Source organism: Mustela erminea, chromosome 17 (assembly GCF_009829155.1).
Source record: "Mustela erminea isolate mMusErm1 chromosome 17, mMusErm1.Pri, whole genome shotgun sequence".
Taxonomy (NCBI): Eukaryota; Metazoa; Chordata; class Mammalia; order Carnivora; family Mustelidae; genus Mustela; species Mustela erminea.
Window position 1 is genome coordinate 28,568,114 of NC_045630.1, and position 13,330 is coordinate 28,581,443.

Consider the following 13,330-nt stretch of genomic DNA (forward strand, 5'->3'; position numbering starts at 1 on the left):
ATGGACACATTTGTCAAAACCCATAGAACGTATAACAGCAACAGTGAACTCTAAATTATGGACTTTGGGTGATGATAACATGTGAATGCAGGTTCATCAGTTGTAACACACATACCTCTCTGGTACAGAATATTGATAACAGTGTGTATGTAATTGGGGTACATGGGAACTCTGAACTTTCTGCTCCATTTTGCCATGAACTTAAAACTGCTCTAAAAAAATAAAGTGTAGGGATTTGTGGGTGGTGTGATCTCAGGGTCGTGAGATTGAGACCTGCATTGGGTTCCATACTCAGCACAGAGTCTGCCTAAGTTTCTCTCTCCCTTTCTCTCTGCCCCTCCCCTCCGTGTACTTTCTTTCACTCTAAAATAAATAAAATCTTTTTAAAAAATAAAGTTTATTAAAAAAAGGGGAACAAAGGAGAATACCAAGGACATAATTAAAATCGAGGAAAAATAATAATTTGTGATTCAAGCTATTTAAAAAAAGGAAGTCTGTTTTTCTATAATGAAGTATCAAAATATAAGTTTACATTCAAAATAAACTAAACTACACCAAATTATAACTCCAGAAATATGAGGCATACAAAAAAAATCAGAGGAAGCTTTCAGAGGAAGATTAGTAGCTGAAGGAGCAATATCTGGGGCAGAAACACAAAGGCGCCAGTTTAAAAAAAAAAAAAAAAAAGGATGTGGGTATTAGCAATTCTGCAAGCAAGAACGAATATACTGAGGAGAGCATTAGACCCATGAAAACCTGTGAGTATCAAACCACTCTGAGGAGCAACCATGGGGATGAAATGGCAACAAGGATATTACCTTGTTGTGCAGTCCAGCCACAAATCCCAAGATCTTGTAAATCTTGTCATTGGTATGTAGGGTAGAAGGGGGCAGGGCACAAGGTGGAGGAGGGAGGGAAACAGGACTGCTACACTCCATGTGGTCGGTTCTCCCATTCAGACAACTGTGCTACCTGTCATGTCTGTTATTTATTAGTGCAGGAAGGATACCATTAAGAGCTCTAATTCCTACTGTGTGAGCTCTAATTCCTACTGTGTAACCTCTAATGCCAAAGATGTACTCTTTTTTTTCTTTTTAAAGATTTTATTTATTTATTTGATAGAGGGAGAGAGATCACAAGTAGGCAGAGCAGCAGGCGGAGAGAGGAGGGGAAGCGAGCAGAGAGCCCGACTCAGGGCTCAATCCCAGGACCCTGAGATCATGACCTGGGCCGAAGGCAGAGACTTAACCCACTGAGCCACCACCCAGACGCCCCAGAAGATGTACTCTTATAAGAGGGCTTTTTTAGGATCAAAAAGTCAGAATATTTAGCAGGATAGGAGATAAGCCATAGCAATTTGAATATTTGATTAAGAATGTTTTTTCCCAAGTACAGCAGAAAAAAAATGTAAATTCCAAAACCATGAGAGCCATAAGGTCAGCTGTACTTAAAGTAGAAAATACTAATGAACTCTACAATTTTTATAGGCACAAATTTTCAAATCGTCTGAGTGAGAAACCTTCTGGAGGTCAGAAAATTAAATAGGCTACCTCCATATTTTAGCTGAGGTTGCTCACGCAGGTAACTCAGTAGTTAGAACGACCACATGGTACCCTCTGTGGCAGGGTTGTCAGAATTAGTAAATCAAACAAAGGACATACTTACACTAAAAAATTACTTGTTGTTCATCTGAAATTTATACTTAAACTGGGCAACCTGTTGTTGTTATTTTTTTAAGATTTTATTTATTTACAGAGATCACAAGTAGGCAGAGAGAGGAGGAAGCAGGCTCCCCGCTGAGCAGAGAACCCGATGTGGGGCTCGATCCCAGGACCCTGGGATCATGACTAAGCCAAAGGCAGAGGCTTTAACCCACTGAGCCACCCAGGCGCCCCATAAACTGGACACCCTGTTTTTTATCTGATAACCCCATGATGGGTTATAAAACCAAGAGCAAAATTCGGGGCCTGGCCCCAAATTAGGTGTGCTGGCCTTCACAGCATGAAGACTGTAGCCATGGCTGTATCTTACTTTCCCCTAATGAATATTTTCACTCTGATCTCTTAAACACAAAGGTGGTATCATATATCTCTGTGAAGCACCTTAGCATTCTTTTGGATCTTGTTTGAAGTATAAATCCTTTTTCCCAACTTATAAACCAATGATCACCAAATTTAAAGTTTATGAATAAATCAGTATTATATTCACTAGTCACCTACTGGAAACACTAAATGGCAAGAAAACATGAAAATCTGTGTGAGAAAATATTTGGCACTTAGCAAAGAGTAAAAATAATACTTTTGATAAACAAAGTCTGGTTATATTGTCACTTCTCCTTTTTCCACCAAGAGGAAAAAGATACTAATGCTCACGATTAAAGCAAATCTAGCACTGAAGTCTATCCTTGACCAAACAACCAATTTAAGAAAATAATTGCTTTTTTTTTTTTAAGATTTTTTTTTTGACAGAGAGAGAAGGGAGAGAACGCACAGGCACGAGTAGCAGGGAGGGACAGTGGGAGAAGAGACTTCCTACTAAGCAGGGAGCCTGAGATCATGACGTGAGCTAAAGGCCGCCATTTAACCAACGGAGCCACCCAGGCGCCCCAAGAAAATAATTCTTTAAAGTATCTGTTTTAAGTAAAAGTTCATAGGAGATCTGAATTTTAAGTCCCACACTATTTTGGTAATGAGCTTACTTTTAGTTTCTTCAGATGAATACAGATGCAATTTGAAGAATGAATAAAGCTCAAAGCAACAAGAGTGAATAAGCAAAGTCATCTAGAAGTGAATGGTGAACTTAATGTTGAAAGACAATTTTTAAATTCATGTTTATGGACAAAAATAACATTGTATGAATTAAGCTAGGTCTAATGAAATAGAAGGAAATTAAATATAGTTTTAAGTTAGAGAATAACTTAAATGAGTCACGTGTTAAGCCCCAAATGGTGACAATTTTTCTATCTGCACAGAACTAGTGAACAAACTAGTGCATTTTAGTCCATGAACAAGGGGATTTCATTATGGTATATATCAGGTTTACTTGAGAGGCCCAGTTAGAACTGGAAGGGATTCTAAAACTTTCTGTACTATTAAGGATATTCTTCAGACATTTGCTACTACTTTAGATCCAAAACACAAGCTATGGTTAAGGCAGGAAATTTTTAAAAATCAACCTTATTTATTTTAAGTGTACAGATCAATCAGTTTTGAACAGTGTATTCATGTAACCATGATCTCAATCAAGATACAAAATATTACCATCATCCTAAAAGCCGGCAATTCTTAATATGGGGTCCAGTGACTCTGGCAAATTATTTTGGAAATTCTCAGTGCTGGCAAATCTTTAGTTTTAGAGAGTGGATTTTGACATGTGAAAATAGTGGGATGAAATTAAGAGTCAAATCTATTTTTAAAAAGTGTATGAAGTAGTTAGATTACTTTAAATGAGAAACTAACTCTATTAACTTTAGTGAGGTATGAATTCCATTTAGTCGTGGTGTATTCCACTTTTTATATTTAAGTGGAATCAATTTATTAATATTTTATTAAATTTTTCCATATCTGAATTAATGAGAGAGCTCTATTTGTAATTTTCTTTTAGTGTCTATGGTTTTGACATCAGGGTGATTTTGTCTTTATTTGGCAGCCTCCTCCTTCTTTTTCTGAAAGACTTTATATAAAATTAATATTATGTCTTCTTTAAGTGTTTGATAAAATTCACCATCCGGGATGGGTATTTTCTTTGTGGGAAGGTTTTTAAATTACTGTTTCAATTTCGTTCATAGATATAGGATTGTTCTGGTTTTGTTTCTTCTTGAGTCCGTTTCTGTAATCTGTGTTTTTCAAAGAAGTTGTCCATTTCCTATCAGTTGTTGAATGTACTGGCAAAAGGTTGTTAATACTCCCTTATTATGCTTTTTAAGCCGAGGGATTTGTAGTGATATCCTCTTATTTCTGATATTGGTAAATTTTGTCTTCTCTCCTTTTATTCTTGATCAATGTAACTAGAGGTTCATCAATTTTTTTCAAAGAACCATTGGTTTTTTGCTCTAACCTTTATTCTCTTCTTCCTTCTACTTACTTTGGGTTTAATTTGCTCTTCTTTTTCTGCTTTACAAAAGTAATCACTAGAACAAAAGCACAAATGTTCCTATATACCAAAGCAAATAAAATAAAAATGAAGAGCATATTTTTCATATAGAAAAAGAAATACAGTAAATATAACTAAATTAGATACCTTTTATAAAAAATTAATATGATAGAGTTGAGTGCAAACATATCAGTAGTAGAAATAGATAGAAATGGGTTTTAACTGCCTATTTAAAAAAAAAGATTTTCAGAGGCGCCTGGGTGGCTCAGTGGGTTAAAGCCTCTGCCTTTGGCTCAGATCATGATCTCAGGGTCCTGGGATGCAGCCCCGCATCAGGTTCTCTGCTCAGAAGGGAGCCTGCTTCCCCTCTCTTTCTGCTGCCTCTCTGTCTACTTGTGATCTCTGCTTGTCAAATAAATAAATAAATAAATAAATAAATAAATAAAAAATCTTTAAAGAGAAAAGAAAAGAGAAAAGAAAAGAAAAGGATTTTCAAACTGGCTCACAAAGTAAAACTTAATTCTATGAAAATTCAAGAAAAATACCTGAAACATGATGCAAAAAGGCTACAAGTAAAGGGCAAATGGGCAGATACATGAGGCAGGTGTAAACAAAAGAAAACAAGAATTAAAAGCCAGATATCAAAGTAGAATTAAGACAATAAATGAAGTAATTCTGACGAAGAAGGATACTCTATAAAGCTAAAAGTCACAATCTGTAATTAAGATACAGAATTATGATTATATATGCATTAAGCAACATAGTGACCACCTATATAAACTACAGATGAGGCAAGGAGAAACAGAAACACACTAATAATAAAAGACTTTAATAAATAATAATAATTAATAAATATAATAAATAATAATAATAAAAGACTTTAATACATAGGTCTGTGGACAAAATAATATAAAAGAGCTATCAATAAGATATACTTTATGCATATATCAAATACTATGAGAATAGAGACAAGAAAATATACTTCCTTTCCATGCACATATGGAATAGTCAGAAAAACTGATCATATATTATGTGACTAAAAAAGTCAGTAAATTTCATTAAGTAGAAACACTACAAACACTGCAGTGCACTAAAACTAGAAATTAAAAATGAAATAAAAAAAACTCTTTCCACCTAAATATTTAAAATTTTGCTATTAATAGTTCCTCGTAGAGAGAAATATAAACGAAGTTACTGTAAAACAACTGAGCGATAAAAATAAGAATCTATTAAATATATTTAAAACAGTGATCAAAGGAAAACTATGGCTTTAAACACTTATAGTAGTTAATGTAAAAGGATGAAAACAAATCAAATTCTGAACTCAAACAGCTAGAAAAAGAACACAGCAAGTCAAAAGAAAACACAAGGAAGGAACTAATAAAGGTAAAACCAGTATGTAATGAAATAGGGAAAACAATTGTAGATCTAATTAGTAAGTTGAAATACTGATTCTTTGGAAAAACATGAATAAAACAGACATACCACTAGCTACCTTTTTCAAGGAAAAGAAACACTGAAAGCACATATATGCAAAAGGTAAAATATCAGGGAGTAAGAGACGCCTTGGTGGGCTCAGTTTATTGAGCATTTGGTTTCAGCTCAGATCATGATCTCAGGGTCATGAGATTGAACATGGAGTCAAGCTCTGAACCAGTCATAGAGCCTGCTTAAGATTCTTTCTCTCCTTCTCCCTTTGCCTGGCCTATGCACCCCTCCTCTGCCCTCCACTCACAATCATTCTTTCAAAAAAAAAAAAAAAAAAAGGTTAAGGGGCAAGTAACCACTGATGCAGAAATTTAACAATTGAAATTACTTTGTACACCTCTATACAAATAAACTCGAAAATGTAGATAAAATTGATAGTTTTCTAGGGAAATACAGTCTACCAAAATTGATCCTAGTAGAAAGGAGAAATTTCATAGAACAGAGAAAATTATCAATAAACTATTTCACATAAAAGCACCAAGCCTAGACAGTTTCACAAAGGAATTCTACCAAGCTTTCAGAAAGGACATAGTCTCAATGTTGTATAAATTGTTTCAAAGCACAAAACATGCAAGAAAACTTCTAACTCATGTTCATGAAGTATAACATTTACATCTAACCTGATAAAGATAGCACAAGAAAATTAAAGACAAGCATCACTTCTGAATATCAATATAAAAACACTATATAAAATATTAGTGAATAGATTCCAACATCACATTAACAGTACACCATAACCAAAATGTGTATATGTAGAATGCAAAGAGGCTTTAATTTTAGGACCTCATATAGTAATTCATAATAATGGGTTTAAGGAGAAAATTCATATCATTATCTCCATAAATACTGAGAAAACCCTTGACAAAATTCAATACCATTCCTAATAAAAAGTATCCAAGAAAACAGGAATTGTTATACATGGATACTTCCTTAATATGATAAGATAGTCATACTTCAGTCTTAAAAAGAGCATATTACTTAATGGGAAAACACCAAAATCATTCCTAATAATGCCAGAAACAAAGTATGTCTAATATTTCCATTACTATTTAACATTTTACTAGAAGTATTAACCCTAGCAACTAGAGAAAAAAAAACAATTAAAGGTATTAACAATTGGCAAGGAAATAAAACTATTGCTATCCAGACGATACGACAGGATGTTCAGAAAACTCTAAAGAATCAATGGATCTGTACTCGAGGAACTACAGAACACTCACGAAGGAAATTGAAGATGACACAAACAGATGGAAGACCATTTCATGCTCTTGGATCGTAAGAATAAACATTGTTAAAATGTCCTTACTGCCTAGAGCAATCTATACTTTTAATGCCATTCCCATCAAAATTCCACCAGTATTCTTCAAAGAGCTGGAGCAAATAATCCTAAAAATTGTATGGAATCAGAAGAGACCCCGAATCACTAAGGTAATGTTGAAAAACAAAAATAAAACGGGGGGCATCATGCTACCTGATTTCCAGCTTTACTACAAAGCTGTGATCACCAAGACAGCATGGTACTGGCATAAAAACAGACACATAGACCAGTGGAACAGAGTAGAGAGCCTAGATATGGACCCTCAACTCTATGGTCAAATAATCTAAGACAAAACAGGAAAAAATATACAGTGGAAAAAAGACAGTCTCTTCAATAAATGGTGCTGGGAAAACTGGGCAGCTATATGTAGAAGAGTGAAACTCGACCATTCTCTTACACCGTACACAAAGATAAACTCAAAATGGATAAAAGACCTCAATGTGAGACACGAATCCATCAGAATCCTAGAGAAGAACATAGGCAGTAATCTCTTCAATATCAGCCACAGCAACTTCTTTCAAGATATGTCTCCAAAGGCAAAGGAAACAAAAGCGAAAATAAACTTTTGGGACTTTATCAAAATCAAAAGCTTCTGCACAGCAAAGGAAACAGTCAAGAAAACAAAGAGGCAACCCACGGAATGGGAGAAGATATTTGCAAATGACAGTACAGACAAAAGGTTGATATCCAGGATCTATAAAGAACTCCTCAAACTCAACACACACAAAACAGATAATCATATCAAAAAATGGGCAGATGACATGAACAGACACTTCTCCAATGAAGACATACAAATGGCTATCAGACACATGAAAAAATGTTCATCATCACTAGCCCTCAGGGAGATTCAAATGAAAACCACATTAAGGTATCACCTTACAGGGCGCCTGGGTGGCTCAGAGGGTTAAGCCTCTGCCTTCGGCTCAGGTCATGATCTCAGGGTCCTGGGATGGAGTCCCACATCGGGCTCTCTGATCAGCGGGGAGCCTGCTTCCTCCTCTCTCTCTGCCTGCCTCTCTGCCTGCTTGTGATCTCTGTCTGCCAAATAAATAAATAAAATCTTTAAAAAAAAAAAAAAAAAGGTATCACCTTACACCAGTTAGAATGGCCAAAATTAACAAGACAGGAAACAACATGTGTTGGAGGGGATGTGGAGAAAGGGGAACCCTCTTACACCGTTGGTGGGAATGCAAGTTGGTGCAGCCTCTTTGGAGAACAGTGTGGAGATTCCTCAAGAAATTAAAAATAGAACTTCCCTATGACCCTGCCATTGCACTACTGGGTATTTACCCCAAAGATACAGATGTAGTGACAAGAAGGGCCATCTGTACCCCAATGTTTATAGCAGCAATGGCCACGGTCGCCAAACTATGGAAAGAACCAAGATGCCCTTCAACGGACGAATGGATAAGGAAGATGTGGTCCATATATACTATGGAGTATTATGCCTCCATCAGAAAGGATGAATACCCAACTTTTGTAGCAACATGGACGGGACTGGAAGAGATTATGCTGAGTGAAATAAGTGAAGCAGAGAGAGTCAATTATCGTATGGTTTCACTTATTTGTGGAGCATAACAAATAGCATGCAGGATATGGGGAGTTAGAGAGGAGAAGGGAGTTGGGGGAAATTGGAAGGGGAGGTGAACCATGAGAGACTATAGACTCTGAAAAACAATCTGAGGGGTTTGAAGTGGCGGCGGGGGGTGGGTGGGAGGTTGGGGGAACCAGGTGGTGGGGTTAGAGAGGGCACAAATTGCATGGAGCACTGGGTGTGGTGCAAAAATAATGAATACTGTTATGCTAAAAATAAATAATGAATACTGTTATGCTGAAAAAAAAAAAAAAAAAAGAATCAATGGCAAGGGGCACCTGGGTGTCTTAGTAGATTAAGCCTCTGCCTTGGGCTCAGGTCATGATCGCCCTGTGCCCCTAGGATGGAGCTGCATCAGGCTCTCTACTCAGCAGGGAGCCTCCTTCTCCCTCTCTCTCTGCCTGCCTCTCTGCCTACTTTTGATCTCTGTCTGTCTGTCAAAAGAATAAATAAAATCTTAATAAAAAAAGAATCAATGGAAAAAGTAACTCAAAGAATAAATATTCAGTAAGGTAAGCTTTCATATACATTAATGGCAATTGGTTAGAAGCTTCATTAAGGGGAAAAATTACAAAAGGAACAAAAAAATACGCTTAGGAATAACAAGATGAAATGCACAAAATTTAAATGAAGAAAAGTATAAAATATTTCTGATTTTAAAAAAATAGAACTGAAGAAACAGAAAGACGTCTCTCATTTAATATGGTCCCAATAAATATATCAAGGTTTTTTCTTAGAGCTAGATATGGCGATATTAAGTTCATTTGGAAAAATAAACACTGAGAAAGAGAGTTATATATATGGGAGGGGTATTAATAACCCTCCTATGTATTAATATATACAACAAAGCCTCAATAATTAAAACATTGTAGAAAACAGTGTGCTAGTGCTGTCTGGTCTACACTAGAAGATCTAGAGCCCAGCACATACAGAAATTCAATATATAATAAAAATGTTATCTCAAATCACTGGGGGCAAAAAGATACTTTTAAATAAATGATACTGGGACTAGTTGGGTATTTACAAAAAGATAGTATTTCATATCCTATACAAGATAAACTCAGAAAGGCCATATTCAATACTAGAAAAGATATGGGTCAATTCCTTTGTACCCTGAGGAAAGGGCAAGGCTTCAAATTCTGCCTCAAAACCCAGATACAATAAAGTAAAAGATTTATACATTTGACAATATATAAAAAAAAACTTTTTCACAACCAAAATACCACAAGCAGAGTTAAAAGGCAAATGCAAAGTGGGAAAAAGAGTTTGTAACATATAGCACAGATAAAAGGTTATCACTGTTAATATATAGAGAGAACCTTAAAACATTGAGGAGAAAAAAATATACTGAATAGGAAAATGGGCAAAAGATAATAATAAACAACAAAAATTATATTAAAAAGGCCCCCTAAACATATGAAAGATATCCAACTTTACTTATATTAAGAGAAATGCAAATTAAAACCACACCAAGATTCCACCTCTCATCTATAGACTAGCAAAAACTCAAAAGGTTGACAATATATTCTGTTAGCGAGGCTATGAGGAAATAGTCACCCTCATGTATTATGGTCAGAATGGTTCCATCCCCGTAGAGGAAAATTTGGTGATATTTAACAAAATTACATATGCAGTTAACCTGTGGCCCTGCAGTCCCATTTCTAGGAATTTATCCTGAAAAGAAACCTCCAACAACACTGAAATATTCACATACAAGGCTATTCACTGCAGCCTTATTTATAACGGCAAAACACTGAACACCATCTAAATGCTCAAACATGGGAAACTGACTGAACAAACTGTGGTACACACAAGGAGAACAGCTGTGGAGAAAGAACAAGGAAGATCTCTATGAACTGATACGGAATGAATTTCAGAATAAATTAAATAGAAGGCAAAGTGCAAAAGAGAATGTACACAATGCTACCTTTTGTGTAGGACAGAAATGGAAATAATAAAAAACATGCATATCTCTGCTTAATTTTGCAAAAGTAAGCATAGGAAGGATAAATCAGAGTATAAAGCACCAAAATAATAAATGGTAATGAAGGACTATCACCCATCAACTAGAATAAAAGCCGGAGTCCAGAATGTTAATCACTCAGAACAAGGAAAATTCTTCCTTATAGAAGAATGTTTACAGAAAAGTGGGAATTTTTTAAAATCACCATTGTACAGCCATCATAGTAATAAATAATTTGGCAGAAATTATCAATGGATGGAAGTGAAAGTGAGTAGAAGTTTGGTAAGTATTAGGACATTGACATGGATTTGAAGCATCTCTCTGTAAAAGTTCTTACTAGTTAAAAAGGATAAATAATAACTTAATAGGAAACTTTAGGACTCCACCTAACCAAGTGATCTAAGTTAACATAATTAGTAATGGGACAAATAGATACCAGGTACTTCTGTGATGCACTGAGAAGGACAAAATATCACTTTTGAGTACTTCCGTCAAAATGTATATTGAATCTGCCCATAAGGGAACATCAGACAAGTTGCTTATGCTCTTAAATGTGGAGGGAATTACTACAGATTATCTATAACTCAAAAACCATGACAACTAAAGGCGGTGCAATCATCTGCTCTAGAATCTGGACTGGAAAATAAGTGTTATAAAGAATAATACTGAGTCAGTTGGTGAAACTGCAATGGGAACTATGCATTAAATATTGCTTTTAATCAATGTCAAATTTCCTGAATTTGATAAATGAACTGTTGTAAGAGAATTCTATGTAAAAAAAAAATGTCCTTGGTCTTAGAAAATACATACTGAAATGTTCAAGAGTACAGGAATAGGATGTATGCAATCTACTGTCAAATTGTTCAGAGAAAAATATTTGACATAACGAGAGAACAGTAATGAATGTGGCAAAATATTAACAACTGGGATTCTTGGTAAGGGATATATGAAAGTTTTTTTTTCTTTTTCTTATAATTTCTTATAAATTTCTATTTTCTTTCAAATAAAATTAAAGTTTTTCCAACCTGATGGGTTAACAATGGTATCTTGTTCTTTTTTTTTTTTTTAAGATTTTATTTACTTGACAGAGAGAGAGCACAAGCAGGGGAGCAGCAGACAGAAAGAAAGGAAGAAGTAGGCTTCTTGCTGAGCAAGGAGCCCAATGAGGGGCTCCATCCTAGTACCTGGGGACCATGACCTGAGCCAAATGCAGACACTTAACAGACTGAGCGACCCAGGGGCCCCAGGTATCTTTTGATGTATGTTTCTTTAATTACATGTAAGGGTGACTAAACTTTCATACGTTTACTTACATTTGAGCCACCCAGGTACCCCTGTTTACTTATATTTGAATATCTCTTTTTATACATTACTTATTCATACCCTTTACCTATTTTTCTATTGTTTTTCCATGGTTTTTCTTACTGAATTTGTATGGGTTTTATGGAAATTACTATTTTTTTCCCTCATGTATGCTCCATGTATGAGTTTGACATTGATTTTTTTATTTAGTTTATGGTGCTCTTATTGTTATTGTTGTTATAAAGAACAAAAATTCTTAATTTTAGACAATTCAAATTTATCAATCTTTCTGTATGGCTTCTTGGTTGTATCCTGCTTGGAAAAGTCATTTTTACTACCAGCCAACTAATAACTAACTTTTAGAATTTCATTTTTTAGGTTTAAATTATTCATCCATTGGGAATTCCATCTTTATTTTTTCCCTCAAATCACCATTTTCCTAATGACATTTATTAAACAATTCCACTTTCCTCCATGGACTTGAAATGTCAACTTCTGGACTCTTTATAGCTCAACTGATCAATACCTTCTCTAGTACCAAAATGTTTGTGATGTTTTAATATTTCTTAAGGCCAATGGCCCTAATCTTAATTTCTGGAAACTTATTGGCTTATGCATTATTATATATATATATTTATTTTTTAAAAATAAAAAATCCCTTTTGTTGCCATTTCATGATCTCACACTCCTGGTTTTCCTCTTCTCTCGTTATTCCATTTCCTCAACCAGTTGCTCTTTCACTAACCATCCTTCAATGCTGGAAAAATGTTAAGGCTCTTCTCTTCTCTCTTCCTTCTTAGTGACCTCAGTGGTATTGATTTTTTGACCTTGTTTAAAGTGACTTTTTGTTACCAAAAAGTTTTAAATTGTTATGCAACCAATCTTTTATGGTTTCTGGGTTGAATCCTGCCTTAAAAGGATTATGTCATCATAGTTTCATTATGAGTTGATGAATTTTAATCTCAGTCTAACTTCTAAGATAAAAGACTCATAAACAGTGGTCTGGCTCAGTATCTCTATTTACAAAATTAAATATATCTATTAAATAAATAAATAAATAGGGACGCCTGGGTGGCTCAGTTGGTTAAGCCGCTGTCTTTAGCTCAGGTCATGATCCCAGGATTCTGGGATCAAGTCCCACATTGGGCTCCCTGCTTGGCAGGGAGCCTGCTTCTCTCTCCGCCTCTGCCTGCTTGTGTGAGCTCTCTCTGACAAATAAATAAAATCTTTAAAAAATAAATAAATATGTGTGTGTGTATATATATATATACATATATATATACACATATATATGTATATATATATATGAAATATAAATATAGGAAATTAAATATATCTAAAACAAAACCCATGATCTCATCTCCTCAAACTGCTCCTTTCTCCAGTATATTTGTAGCACAAATTCCCGGAAATAGGACTGCTGAGTCAGAGTGTGAAAAAAGTGTGCAAATTTCCTTTCAAGGAGGCTGTTTCGATTTATATTCACACTAGCAATGTAGCTTCATTACCTTGTCTCCATGCCCTTGTCAACAGGATGCGGAATCAAACTTCTAGTTATTTGTAATCTGATACA

At 35.1% G+C, this 13,330-nt stretch overlaps 1 protein-coding gene across 2 annotated transcripts in view; it reads right to left on the reverse strand.

Annotated features, from left to right (window-relative positions):
• The window catches only part of KLHL20 (kelch like family member 20), a 66,186-nt gene that overhangs the window by 31,488 nt on the left and 21,368 nt on the right, over positions 1 to 13,330 (reverse strand). The window lies entirely within an intron of this gene.